A 14968-nucleotide genomic window follows, 5' to 3' on the forward strand; every position below is an offset into this window, starting at 1 on the left:
GAGCTTCTGTCCATTATCATCATGATGGGAAACATGGCAGTATGTAGGCAGATGTGGTACTGGAGCTGAGAGTGCTACATCTTCCAGGCAACAGGAAGTCAACTGACTGTCACACTGAGCGGAGCTTGAAAAAAAGAGACCTCAAAGCGCACCCCCACAGTGACATACTTCCTCCAATAAGGTCTCACCTCCTAATAGTGCCACTCCCTTTGGGAGCCATTTTCTTTCAAACCACCCCAATAATTAACTCAATTAATCTGTTAATGCATTTTATTTATATTTTACTTCATTTGATGTAAGTTTTTACACTAAATTCATATAGTGTGGTGGTTTGAATGAAAATGGTATAGGCTTAGATATTTGAATGGTTGGTCCCAGTAGGTGAAACTGTTTGGGAAGGATTAGGAGGTATGGCCTTGTTGGAGGAGGTGTGTTGCAGCTTTGGGGTTTCAAAAGTCCACAGAATTGCCAGTTAGTTCTCTCTTTGCCTGCTATTTGCATATAAGCTCTCTGCTACTGCTCCAACTCCATGCCTGTCTACCTGCTGTCATGCTCTCTACCATGATGGTCATGAACTCAAACTGTAGGCCCCAGTAAACTATTTCTTCCATAAGTTTCCTTGGCCATGTTATCTCTTCATAGAATTAGAAAAGTAAGACATATATGAGTTCATTTGCTCAATTTCTTAGACTCCACTATGTGCAAAGCACTTCCTTGGCAGGTAAAATAGAAGCCACCTAATATTTCCTCCTAACTGTCCTCATTCCTTTACTCTGTTCTTTAATTGTTTGAAATGCTTTCATTAAATGTGTGTCCTGCCTTTTCCCATTGACAATTCTTTTCTTAGACCAAGAAAACTTCATATCCACAGATCTAACCCATGGCTGCTCTATCTTGAGTGTATGATCATATTCACATCTCTATCCCTCTGACTGTGTCTCTACGATCTCGGCATCACACTGCAAACCTACTCTGTTCTTCAAGCCAGTCCTCACATCTGAGCTTCTCATAGGCTAGAAGTCTATCTCCTCTTGATTTTTCCAACAGTTCTGACAGCACTGGTTACTGTCAGCTCACTTTCAAGCAAATTTCTTCAATTTGGAGAGCCAAAGTTACTGTAACAATGGTGTTAATGTAACCTGGCCCATCATTACTGAGCAAGCTCTGTTTAGGGCGTTGTCAGAATCTGAGGAGTCCAAGAGGTAAAGTGTGATCTTTGACTATTTGTGAGGATAGAAGAAGGGATGAGAACAATGGTATAGAGTGCAGCTGAATCAAAGCTAGTGGACAAGCGTACATAGTATAGTCAGGACAAACTCTAAATCATCATCAGTCAGGACACATGCGCAGGTCATTTTTTCTATTTCGTTATGTTCTAGTGTGGCTATGTTTGTTGTTGTTTTTGACAGGGTCTCACTATGTAGCCCCAGTTGGCCTGAAACTCACAATGTAGACCAGGTAAGCCTTGAACATAAAGGTGGTCTCTGTCTCCTGTGTGCTGAGATTAATGCATGTGCCATTTTCACTTAGTACAGATCTGTTAAAATATTTTGCCCACTTACCATAACTCTGTCTTTCATGATTGAACAGTAGGCAAAAACTGTTTGAAAACATTACTAAGCAGGTATGGAGGCTTTTTCTTCTTTATTTCTCCCAGTGATATCTGTTCAGATAAGATTTTCCAATTTCATAGCAGTAAAAGAATGACCCAGAGGTTCATATGAACTTATTGCTGTACAACTAACTCCATCACTTCTGGCATGGATGACTTTGCTGCCTTAATTGGGCAATGCCTAATAGTTAATTTTGGGAAGCTAAGCCATCTTCTTTGATAAATTGGTGCCTGCCTTGACTTCTGATGACGGGACTGAAACTGGAGGCACATAAAAGTCTTCCTGTTTTCTTTTCTGGAGAGTAGATTTCAAATGTTGCAAAAGCAGTCCTTCAGTTCTTTTAATTCCAAGGTGATCTTTGCATAGACACACTGGCTTAATATCCAGTAACTTTTATGTGTCCTAACATGTTAGGACATTCTGAATAGCTATGAAACCTAGAATACGACAGAGGGAAGCTCAATTGCGTGGACTATAGAGTCCAGTTCTTGTCTCATGGAGTTAGAAGAAATAAATAATAAGAACTCAGGTGGCTCAACACAGACGACCTCTCAGTCACAGGGAAGGAACACAGGAGTGTCCAGACAGGAGCCAACAATCCGATTAGTGCTGTTCTCAGCCTTGCTCAGAGAAACATCTGTCTGCAGTGGGTGATGGCTCATGCAGGATTACAACTGGTCAAAGTGCTGGAAGGAGCAGTTATTGAGTAGTCAGGATATAGGACATCTGTACCACCTCCTCCAAAGCTCAGGACACATTACAGAAGAAGGGCTTGGAAATCGACAAAGCTGGAAGACTCAGAAGAGTGTTGCGGGACTGTCTTCTGCACACAACATGGCTCTGCACTCATATATTTGCAGCAGCAGTGGCTGCATTCACAAGATTGGGCCCATCAGCATTCCTTTATAGATGAAGCCCCACTCAGCATTCAGTGGGTGTCGGGGAAGGGTATAGGGAAGAGTGCAGATATTCCTCAGTGGTATAGGCACTGCTAAGTTGCCTTTGCTTAAGCAAGCAATGCTAATTAAATGCAGTAGGCCACAAAAAGGGGGGAGACATTAATTCAGAGGGAGACTTTGAAATAAAGTGGAGTGGAGTGGGAGGGGAAGGAGATTAGAGTATATTAAGGAGGAATATGATCGAAGTATTTTATAAATGTGAATGAAATTTCAAAATAATAGGTACATTTAAAAATAAATACAATAAACTAAAAATGAAACGTGACTTGATTTGGGATCATGCTATACTCTGTTAGTAAGTTTAGAATTAGTCCTAAATACCATGATTCCTAAAAAAAAAATGACATTTCCCAGTGCAGAGGGAAAGGTAAAGTTCAAGCATCACGACTATGAATTATTGGTAGGGATTAGAAAGTCTGAAGTGACAGGGACAGGGAGGTGCTCCACCTCAGCAGGACACAGGGAGGTGCTCCACCTCAGCAGGACACAGGGAGGTGCTCCGCCTCACCAGGACATGGGGAGGTGCTCCACCTCACCAGGACACGGGGAGATGCTCCGCCTCACCAGGACACGGGGAGGTGCTCCGCCTCAGCAGGACACGGGGAGGTGCTCCGCCTCAGCAGGACACGGGGAGGTGCTCCGCCTCACCAGGACACAGGGAGGTGCTCCGCCTCAGCAGGAGTCATTTCATTGGAATGAATCACTGAGTGAATGAGGAAATGAGTAAACAGTAGAAATAATAAAATTCCACTCAAATTTCTAGGGAGATTTCCTTAAGGAATTGGGCTCTAAATTTATGAACACAGTAAGATTTGAGAAAGATGAATAAATTCAGACCCATGTGTAGATGTAACCAATCGTCTTATTAAAATAAGAAACACAGAGCCAATGTAAAAGAGAAAGCCGAGAGGTCAGAGCTCAGAGCTAAAATCTTAACTCCTGCAGTGCTCCTAGCTTCCCTGAGAGAGAGAGAGCTACTTCCTGTTTGTCTGTCTTTAAATAGTCTTTCTGTTCTGCCTTCTCATTGGTTGTAAACCCAACCACATGACTGCCTCGTCACTGCCTGTAAGTACCGCCCTCCAGGTCTTAAAGGCATATGTCTCCAATATTGGCTGTATCCCTGAACACACAGAAATCTACCTAGCTCTTCTAACCACCACGCTCTTGCTATGGCTCTAATAGCTCTGACCCCAGGGCAACTTTATTTATTAACATACAATTAAAATCACATTTCAGTACAAATAAAATATCACCATACCCATGCTAAAGAGTTATGTGTATCTAATGTAGAAACACATCATTTCGTGTTTCAGGCTCTTAGCACCAGGCTTGGATGGCTGCAGTTCCCGGGGTGGGTAGCTCTGCTGGAAGATTCCTGGGGTTCCTTGCTGCCAGTTGACACATGACATAGAACCTGCTAAAACCATGAGAATGTGTAAGAAGGCCCTCGTCTTCTCTCTGCTGATGCTTAAGTCCTATTATCTTTAGTGTCATCAGTTTCCACACTGGGGGTTTCAGTCTGAAACACTCTGAGACATTTCTGTTAGTTTAGTGACAGAATGCACATGGGCATCTGATCTTATTTAGATTTATTTTTAGACTTAATCATTGAAATTTAAGTATTGAAAAACGTGTTGGCAAAATCATGTTAACATTCAATATCATCATTTACTCACAGGTATCCAAATTATGATATTCAGCATCCAACATTCCAATTCCATCTCAGAGTATACAGAACAGTCCCTTTTCTGTACCCCAAAGCTTGATACTTATACTTTTGAGATTATAACACAGTTAACAATATTTCTCCCTTCTCTTTCCTCCCTCCAAGGCCTCTCATATACTCTTCCTTGCTTTCCTTCAAATTCACAGCCACTAACCCATTAATTATTATTGCATGCATATATGTATGTGCATATACACATACATTCCTAAATATGACCTGCTCAGTCCATATACATACTTCTATGTATATCTTCAGGGCTGACCATTTGGCACTGGTCAACTGACTGACATGCCCTATCTTTCTCTGTTGCAGCAACCTACATAGTAGGTAGTGTTCCTTCTAGTTCATGTTTTTAATCCTCAGGGTAAACTTGAGAAAGCATATATAACCTTTTCTAAAGTCGTTCTTAGGGAAAGTTTCTAGTGTCCATCTGACATCAAAGTTCTTGGCCTTCCTACGGCAGTCCATAAGCAAACCCTTAAGGTCACGGTTTGGCCAGCTCTGATCTTTATTGCTTATTTGTTGTCATAAGTACTATGGTTTTCTGCTGTGGGCATCTATGTCCATTTGTTTTTGCCTTCTGTGGTGCATATCTGAACATGGACTGCTTCTATGATAAGAAATGAGCAGAGGAATAGAATTCAAACATAACTGCTTTTTCCTGTTGAGGCAGAGCAAAAATTGGGGGTGTAATGTTGAACTTGAATATTGTTTTTTTGTTTTTAACTACAGCTTTTTTTAATGTGGATGTCAGTCAGGAAGCCTGGCTCAAGCCTTCAAGTGATAAGACTTTTGCTCCATCTGTTCTCCTGGGGGACCTGATTCACACAGACAAGTTAACTTTCTCCAATCCTTTTCAAGTTGCTACTCCAAAGTATCAACAATAGTAATTTTGCAGAAAATATACAATTACAAACTAGGATCAGATTTAAAAGGGAAATGTAGGGGAAAGGGTAAATAAAACACAAAATACCATTCTTTTCAAAGTTAAGTTATAAGTTTAACTGAAGGTCCTCTCTTGGGGCCCAAGGCCCTCCAAAAGAACACACCAAAAGAGGCCCCCAGGGATCTGGCCAAGCAAGAGTACTGAGCCCTTACCTGGCAAAGTATTTTAGGTGTGGTTACATTGGAACATGTATGTCATGCATGAATGAACAACACTGACTTTATGGATATTCATGAGACAAATTCCAGTGTAGGCCACAAAGCCTGAAATGGCTCTCACTGCAGGCAACAAAATCTCTGTCTCTCCCTTCCCTTTGTGTTTTCATGTTCCATTCTCAGGTAGTCACACAGAGTTATCATATGCCTGCCTTCTTCAGAAAATCATAGTCACTAGACCCTCCACAGGTCATTTCTAAAGGCCCAGGGAAATGCACCTGCTGGGCTCCGTCTTAGGCCAATCAGCTGTGAGAAGGTGGGCAGGGTGAGAAACAGATGACTCAAACCAGCAGCAGTCTAGCCCTGGGCTGTCTGAACATCTACCAGAGCCTGGGGCTCCTTCCTCCCTCTCAGCAGACGACGTATCAATATGCGAAGTTACTGGATATATGTCTGATGACACTATGCTGTGGTTTATCTCTGATGTTAGCGAAACTAGTGTATGATTTGTAATTTTCCCAAATCTCCCAGAACCTGGACCCAAGGGTGCGCGTTAGCTCAGTTCTTCAAAGGATGCGCAGAAGTCTTCACTCTCACCACAAGGCACTATTTTCCCACCCTCCCAATTGTCCGCTGCCTCCCCTGCAGTATACATCAGCGATGACTGTGGGATTATTGGCCTGATGACAAGGCAGGGATAATAATACCCCCCTCCAGCTTTCTTCAGAAGGATGTTGTTGACAGTGAAAACACCAGTGTTTGTGGAATACTCAGAGACAGTCACTGTATAAATACAAGGTATTATTACTATTATCACCATGTTTAACGTCTGGCTGATGGTGGGAAAGTTCTTTCACAGCCCTAGCTGTAAGCTGTAGCTGTAAAATTTTCCCTTTTTCTAAAGCTGTTGCAGAGGCTTTGGACAATGATACTAAAGTAACAATTCAAGTGCGTCCCTGTGCCTAATGAATGCCAGCGCCCTTGATTAATGGCACTTGTTCAGCGTCACACTGACAGGACTGGGCCGTGTTTAGAAAAATGGAGTTTCTGCCTACTGTGATTTTTCTCTCCATTTACCAAAAAAATGGACATCGTCAGGGTTGTTTTTTTTTATTACCTTTAACTCTATTCAACTGCTGCTGTAGTTTTTCGTTTGATGGGTACCATGCTTTTGTCTCGTGCTGGTGCTGGCTACCAGACTGTTGTCACTCAAGAGATCTGCCTTAGCACCTACCTCCACAATCAACAAACTCACTGCTGTCCTCAGCACAAAATCTCTGCCCAGGTGGGAAAGGAGCAGGGTTGGGGGCGGAGGAGGGTAAACTTGGCTGAAAGGCACATGCAGGTCACAGCTGACAAACAAAAAAACAAAAAACCACACAGCCAGGTGCTAGGACATCTATCACAAAGCCATTGGTGAATTGCAGGGGACTGGAGGCATACTTCACATCGCTGTTTCAGAGTTTATGTATTTTACTAACCTTATTTCACTGGGTTGAGGCTATACAGTTTTATGGGGGCCCCCAATCCTCTACTACTTTGAAATAAATTCCTCCCCGGCTATATATCAGAGAACAACACTGGCTGTTGTCCCATCCCTCTGGGCAAATGCGCTGTCTGTATTTCTTTTTCCTCCATCTCTGGGCTAGGGTGCAGGGGTGTTTCTAGGTGGCATGCCGAGAGCGGAAAGGCTTGCAGTTCAAGGGGAAGGAAGGAGGCAGCCAGCGACGGGAACGCTGCTGCCTTCCGCCTCTTGTTACTCCCCTGCTTTGCAAACTGATCAGTCCGTGGTGATTTGAATGGTTAGCTGTGCTGTCAGCTATCTCCGCACTCCAGCTTTTCTCTCTCCTGGCAGGAACATCTGGGACACAGACTTTACAAACGGTAATAATAACCCTACTTTAGCTCTCACATTTTTTTTTTTTGCCGTTGTTATTATGTCATCATGGTAAATGACCATAATTGACCCCCACAATGAAATGTTGCCAGCATTCATATGAGTAGCGACTGCAGTCTCACAGGCTAGCAGGCATGGGCTTTGCAAATAAAATTTTTGCTGAATTGCTGAAATCTCAGGTTCGTTTAGGGACCTGGCTATTTCTGAATTATAATGGGAAATGATTTGTTTCTGGAACAGAAAAGTGCTGCATATAAGAAGGCAAACAGCGGGTCAAGGATGAGTCTTAAGCAGAGATTTTCAGGATGCTTAGGTCCCCTTGTATCTCGGGGGGTAAAGTAGATAAATATAGGGTGATGGGTCATGAGACATTTCACCTGGGCTCAGAGAGCTTGTATCTACCTTTTCTCTAAAGAACACACCCAGAGAGACATACACACACAGACACACAGACATGCTCTCTCTCGCTCTCTCTCTCTCTCTCTCTCTCTCTCTCTCTCTCTCTCTCTCTCTCTCTCTCTCTCTCACACACACACACACACACACACACACACACTCGCACACATATATGCACTCACACACATTCTGTCTCTGTCTCTCTCTGTCTCTCTCTGTCTCTCTCTCTCTCTCTCTGTCTCTCTCTCTCTCTCTCACCATCACCATCTCAGAGTTAGCACTGACATTTCCTAGCATGCAATAAAGACACAGCAGGATACTGAAAATGCCAAACGCAAGTCAATACTCTACCTGTGTATGTTAATATTGTGCTTAGAAAGAAACTATCTAAATTAGACTGGACAATTTTAAGTCAATTGGTTGAGAAAGCAGTATAATTTAGAGATTGGTGTTTCAGTGAAAAAAAATGAATGAATAATCAAATGGAATCTTTTGCTCCTATTTACCAAGAAACCTGATCTTTTATACAATGTTTTTTGTTTTGTTTTTTACTTTTTAACAAATTAGGGTGCTACCTTAAACACAAAAGCTCAGTAAAGAAAGTGCAGCTCTTGCCATTGGCCTCATAGAGATTCACACAAACTGCTAAAGTCCTGCTATTTCAACCATTACTGCCTAGATCTAGTCTCTTACAGGATGTCTGTGCACAGACTCCTGAAGTCCTGCTGATTCAGCCATTACTGCCCAGATCTAGTCTCACACAGGATGTCCAGTGCAGCTCCGAAGCCTTTTGCCAACTCCTGCTCATGTTCTAGGTTCATGCTCCTCTCCAGCTCTGCTCCTCTGCTCAGTAAGGACACCTTTGGGGAGAATAACCGACAATGGTGTATCAATGGTGATGCAGACACTAAGGAAAATCACATCATTTTCCTTATAGATCCCTTATAATGGAGAGGGTTTATTTGTGCCCATGGTTCCTAACTAGAGAAACCAACAAGGCCCCTTGTCTAGCTCATCTTCACAATTACAAAAGAAAGTTTCCTGTGGCCCAGGGATGCATACACAGAGGGTGACCTGGAAAACCACAGGGCAGAGTATGACTGCTCTGGACTACTTTCTCTTCCTTAAAGCCTCTCTGATTTCCTATGTCCCCTTAGTGACAAGTGGCTCCCATGTGCCACTGATGACTCTGGACAACTCAGTGCAGCACTCGTCACTTCTCAATGACCTTCCCAATCACTTTTGTTCCCCGAGGATATGTAATTCTCCTATAAACTTTACAATAAAAAAATACTTATTAACCCAAATAGATCTTATCTGATGGATGGCCACAAAGTAGAACATTGATGAGAAAGAACACATCTACAGAATTTACTCCCGATTCTACTCTTTGTGGTAAATTGACAACCTAACATCCTATTTCTACAAACGTTTTGGCTTTGACTAGTGGTTGAAATCCCAAGTTAAAGTGTCTCAACTTCTGTTTTGGCTTTACTCAAATGCTAATTTAAAATAAAACACTGGGAATAAAGGTAACATCATATCAGTTTAAAAAACTGCATTTACACTTTGCTCTGTCTCTTCTTGCTGGAAAGGCAGCACTTTGTGCAGGCTGAGGGGCTAGCTTGCTATTGCCCAAGCAAGCTGGCTTATCTGTCCCCATCCATTGGCTCTTACCCTGTAGTTAGTTTATTAAATTACAGCTTTAGAGTGCACACAAACTAAACCTTTTTTTTTTATATTTTGAAGGTGCCTGTTATCCCAACTTGGTGGCCATTTTCAATACATTAATTATAACTTCTTAAAGACCTACTTTATAAGATGGATATCTTGTAAAGAAATAGTATCTCTTTTTATTGTCAAGTTTAATATTACCTTTCATTTCAAAGTGGTCTGCAGCAGGTACATAATGCTCTTTAGAGTTATTCTTTTACCCTGAAGTATCACAAGAAAACAGTAGACTATACAGGAAGGTAGGTTTGTAGTATTTTGTGCAGATTGAGAAAGGAGAAAGAATGTCCCAGTTTCTTGTTTTGTAATAGGGATTTTAGAAGGATTTGGTTGAAAGGTGGCTGGTCTGAGAAAGTCTAGTCTATATTGGCAGGTTAATGAGACATACTCCTATGGCAGATGGTCCCTTACTGTTCAGTTATTCTGATCTCAAATTCTAAAATCTTTGTGACCAATTCTTCTGAGCCCCAGGTGAATTAGCCTCTGATGGTGCATTATCTTAGTATCCCTGTCTCCCATCTCCAAGACTTACAGTGCTTGTTGGTATGTTATGTGAAGCCATGGGAAATCTGTAGTTCGACCTCATATATATTTAATGAAACTTATATTCAGGTCTAGAGATATGATTATATGATTAATTAGGAGTACTCCCTGATCTTGCACAGTACCTGAGTACAGTTCTTCCACATTGTGGAACACAGCTGCCCAGGACTATAGTTCCAAATGATCTCACACCCTCTTCTGGCCTCCCCAGGCACCTGCACACACATAGTACATATAATCTCAGGATAAAAATAAATAGATGATAGATAGACAGATAGACAGACAGACAGACAAATAGATAGACAGACAGACAGACAAAGACAGAAACATACTCTCAATCCTTTGCATGGGTGAAAATCGTTCTGAGATAAATTAGATGAGATAAGGCAAGAGTTGGTGGCTTGAATCTCGACAGCAGTGGTAAAATGGTTAGAAGACTGGTGGGTAGTGTTCAAATTGACTTAAAGGTAGATGGCGTTCCCTGATGTGTTGGAAATACAGTATAATGAATGGAAATAAAAGATGACCGTAAAGTGTCCAAGTTCAAAAGCTATAAGGACAAGTGGCAGACAGCAGTAACAGATAGGAAAGGCAAGGCCAGTCAGGCAGGTTTGAATGACACAGCAGTTCCTGTCAATTTCCTGAGAAATATAAACTGAAATGAAAACATTTGTAATAATGGTAACATTGGCAAATAGTTTGGATAATTTAGTGTCAGACATAATTCTAAGTCTCTTTTGTAAATTTCTAGTTAGAAAATACATTTTGGTTACTCATAGATGTGCCATGTTGCCAAGTTGGAGCTGATGGGATGTGAGTAGAAACGATTTATGTAAATTCTGAATCTTCTCCAACACGAAGACAATTTGCTTCCCTTGGACTTCAGCTTGTATAGCCATAAGCCAGATGGTATATGAGATGACCCAAACTTCAACTTTGCACATGATGGTTAGGCTTCAGGATGGAAAGAACACAAATCCAGAGAAGTTTGTAGAACACGAATTCTCCCTTTTTGCATTCTAAAATGTCCACTTACATTAAAATAAAATAATCTGTTTAAAATTGTTTGGTATCTTTTTTTGTTATGACCATCTAGTCTTATTAATACACAGTGTTCTGAGAACAAAATGTTAGTAGTGTAATCTACAAACATGTAGACTTTCATTTTTGTATCTTTTATAGTTATAAACCTGCAAATTCCTTAACTGCACTTGGGCAACTGTCTGGAAGACTGAATCTTACTTCTAGCTATCTGTCCCCACCTCTGCCCATGCAATCAAACAGCAAGGTTCAAGGATCAGCATGTGATCAGTGGTGATCCAGTGGATGACACATTTCCATACAACACATCTAATTAACAGCACCACTGGCTTCTGAGTCATCACTCAGTTTCCAGAGCTAAGCTACATTTCCCAAATTTTTGATTCTCAGTCTCTTGCCCTGACTGTGAAGAATGAGTTATAGTTTGTCATTTAGCTTTTAAAACACTAACCAGTAAAGGATATTTTTACTTCATTAGATACAGGCTTTTTTTTTTCTTTTGTTCCTTCTGAGCTGTGTTGCAAAGAACAACCTGTAATAAGTTGCTCCCACTTCATGACCAAAAATAAAATCTTCTTTTTAAAATCAAATACTTTCATTTCAACTGTGATAATGCCAAATTTGGTGCAAAACTATGACAGCTTAAATTTCATCCTCAAATTCCCCAAAACACTGAATTTCAAAGGATATTTAAAATTTAGGAAACATTTTTCCAAGGAAAATATTCATATAGTTAGGAAGGCCATAGCCATTAGGGACATAGAACCTAGCTACTATTTTCCACAACTACCATTGTATTCCTACACCCACCCTGCTTTCTCACTTATGGCTACTGGCCTATCCATGACTTTCCCATGGTTCTCTGAAACTCAGTATGTGATTAATGCTATAGAATGTAGATCCACCTTCCCACTAACTTGTAAGACACTATTCAGCTTACAATTAGACGCAGCCCACCTCCTGGCACAATTGCTGCACAGCATGGATGCAGAGTGCTCTAGAGGGCTGTACTGATGACGATGCATATGTAACATGCTTCATCTCATGTAGGCAGTGTTTCCAGGAAACAGAGTTACAGATGAAAATGTAAAGGAAGCACACTAAAAACACCACTCATAAGTACATGTTCGTGTCTTTCTATGATGATATTATACAGAGTAAAGAAGGCAGGATAATTTTTTTATCTTCTGGTAGACCACTATTTAAATTTATATTGGTTAACCATTATTAAAATGTATGTTGGTTAAGCTTGATTAAAATTTATATTAAATATTTAAATCTATATTTATGTTCTCAGAACATTTTTGAACCATAGTCCACAATTTAATAGATAGTACTTGAATTTAATCTAGAGAATATGAGATCAAACGGCATTCAAGTCTAACAAGTTATAGAGAAATTGTTAGAAGAATAGAAAATATGAATAAGGTTCTTACTCCTACTTTATGTTCAGGTAGAGAATATATCATATCTATTTTGGGTGTTTTTTTATTATTACTAATGATCAGGTTTACTGCTTTCTACGTTCAGTGTTTCTTGCTTGTTTTCTTTGTCAAAAGTCTGCCTTGTAGTATTCATCACTGTGAAAAATACAAGGAATGATAATACCACAATAGCTCTCCAAGTCTGGAAAGGGCATGTACCAACATGACATTCTTAACAGATGTCAATTCTGCAAATATCAAAGGCAGAGGTCAGGATAACTCAGGCAAGACAAAGGGAAGTTTGCAATCAAAGACTCATTTGAAGAACGTTTTTCCCTTTCAACATAGCTGGTCAGAGCAGTGTCATTACAATATTTCATAAGTCATCACCAAGGCAGTGTAGTAAATAGGTTAGAAAAGCAGACTGCCTGGGACTGAATCCCAGATCTGTTACTCACGAGCTGTTAAGACCCAGAGCACATGTGCTTCCATGTTTATAATTGGACAAAGTGGAGAACAGCAGCAGCCCCACAGGGTGATTCCGAGGATGTGGGAATGAACTTGGAGCACTGGGCCTGGCACACAGTAAAAGTGCAAAAAACACTGGCCCTTCTCTGGTGATGAACTATGTAGATGGCAATTCACACAGATGTATAAAGTGCTGAAATCTCTTGGTCAGTCTCCTGATGAGAGAGAGAACATACACCAACATGTTCTTCATGTTTGAAGACTTAATTCTCTTCTCATCTTTAGGTGAGTTCCGTTTTATGATGCAAATAACTTCAATAAATAAAAATGGAAGGAAACAAAGCAATTATTCTTGGTTTTAATAAAGACATTAAGCAAGAGTTTAAAATATTGATACTTAATATCACTTTATATTGCCCATACCTTCATAGTTTTTAAGAAAACTAAATAATGGTAACCCTTGGGGCTAATGGTAAAATGGGAAAAATAGTCTTAGTGTGTCATATACCTGTAGTATCGTATACCTGTCTTTAAAGGTCTCAACCCATTGTCTTAGAGGTCATTTAAACTTGTGGAATGCCCACTAAAATGTTAATTTGGTGTTATATGTCTCCAAGTAATCTCATATTAATAGAAAATACTCAAAAGTTAAAAATCAGAACTAGCTTAAGGAGAGGCTCCTACTTTGCTCACTTATCATGTATTTCATTTTTTTTCTGATAATGTCTTCCTACTCCAATCATGTATCCCATGTCCCCTGTGATTCTGAGATGAAGCTGATTGAGAAGACCTGGAGAAGCATTAGTACTCATGTTTACTTCCTATAGAGCAAGCTGACTTACCAGGAAACAGAAGGCTGGTGCTGGTATATGGAGTGGAGATGCTGTTATACGGAGTGGAGGTGCTAGTATACGGAGTGGAGGTGCTGGTATATGGAGTGGAGGCAGAATCTGGGAAATGTTAGAGACACTGATGCCACAGAAACTTGGAGTGGGCCGAGGCCTAGGGGGTGGGGATCGCAGGCAAATTTCCCTCTCCTCTCACTGCATGATGCTCCCCCAACCCCTCAGTGAGAACTCTTTTACCCTGTTTTCAGCTTCCTTCTGAACAAACATTTGGGGCAGATATTCTGTGGCCACTGTTGTTAACGCAGCATTGTGTGAACTTCCCAAAGAAGGTACATCCCGGTGAGACTTCACCTAAAGCCCAAGCTTCTCACTCCATTGCATGGATTTCTTCGATGGAATGGGGGCCTATTCCATTCTCTGGCATGCACAATATGGAATCTAAGCAATTAATGCTAATGAACCACAAATGAGAGCCAATGGCTAAAGACTTTCTAGGTTTGTATTCAGGTATATTACATAAAGATTCTCTACTCTCAGAGAGCTTAGAATTCAGCCATCTGGTCTCCTGGTTCAAGCTAGAATGAGCAATGTAATGACTGCCTGGCATTGGCTTTTTCTCCTTTCTCGGTTCACTTTGCCGGCCCTGCACTTTGCCGGCCCTGCTATCCTATTAAATAAACTCTGAAAACCCTTATGCCAGTCTGTGATCGGAATGAGCCCAGGATAAGATATTCAGTATCCTTAAAACAAGTTTCTTTTGATTTAGATTTCATTATAATGGGTTACAAAAGACTTTATTTCTAGTCTGAGCTAAGTTACTGGTGACCTTGGAAAAATCAGTGTCCGCCTTAGTTTATTCACACATTGAATGATAGCATGGGGCTGTTTCTACAATTTAATCAGCCTCTGAGAGTCTATGACTTGAAGAGAACTAAACCTCTAGGTGGCAAAGAAGAGACCCTATATCTCCCCCCCTCCCCCGCTCATGTACTTAAGGGGCGAGAGGTCTCATTCCATTGTCTTAGAAGTCATTCAGTCTTTTGGAATGCCCATGGAGATGTTAATTTGGTGTTACTCAACTACTCCAGGCACAACAGCACAGCAGAGTCAGCCCTGATTTGTGTGTGCCTATTAGTTCACAATATCAGATAGTCAATACTGGTGATGGTCTCATCTGGGATTACTAAATAAATAAATTTCCTAGCATATCTGACTCTACCA

The 14968-nt window shown here is 40.8% G+C and overlaps 1 pseudogene; it reads right to left on the reverse strand.

The window, feature by feature from the left end:
* The window catches only part of LOC114710513, a 34350-nt pseudogene extending 24238 nt beyond the window's left edge, over positions 1–10112 (reverse strand).
* Positions 10113–14968: the final 4856 nt, after the last annotated feature.

Source organism: Peromyscus leucopus, chromosome 11, assembly GCF_004664715.2.
Source record: "Peromyscus leucopus breed LL Stock chromosome 11, UCI_PerLeu_2.1, whole genome shotgun sequence".
In the NCBI taxonomy this organism is placed as follows: Eukaryota; Metazoa; Chordata; class Mammalia; order Rodentia; family Cricetidae; genus Peromyscus; species Peromyscus leucopus.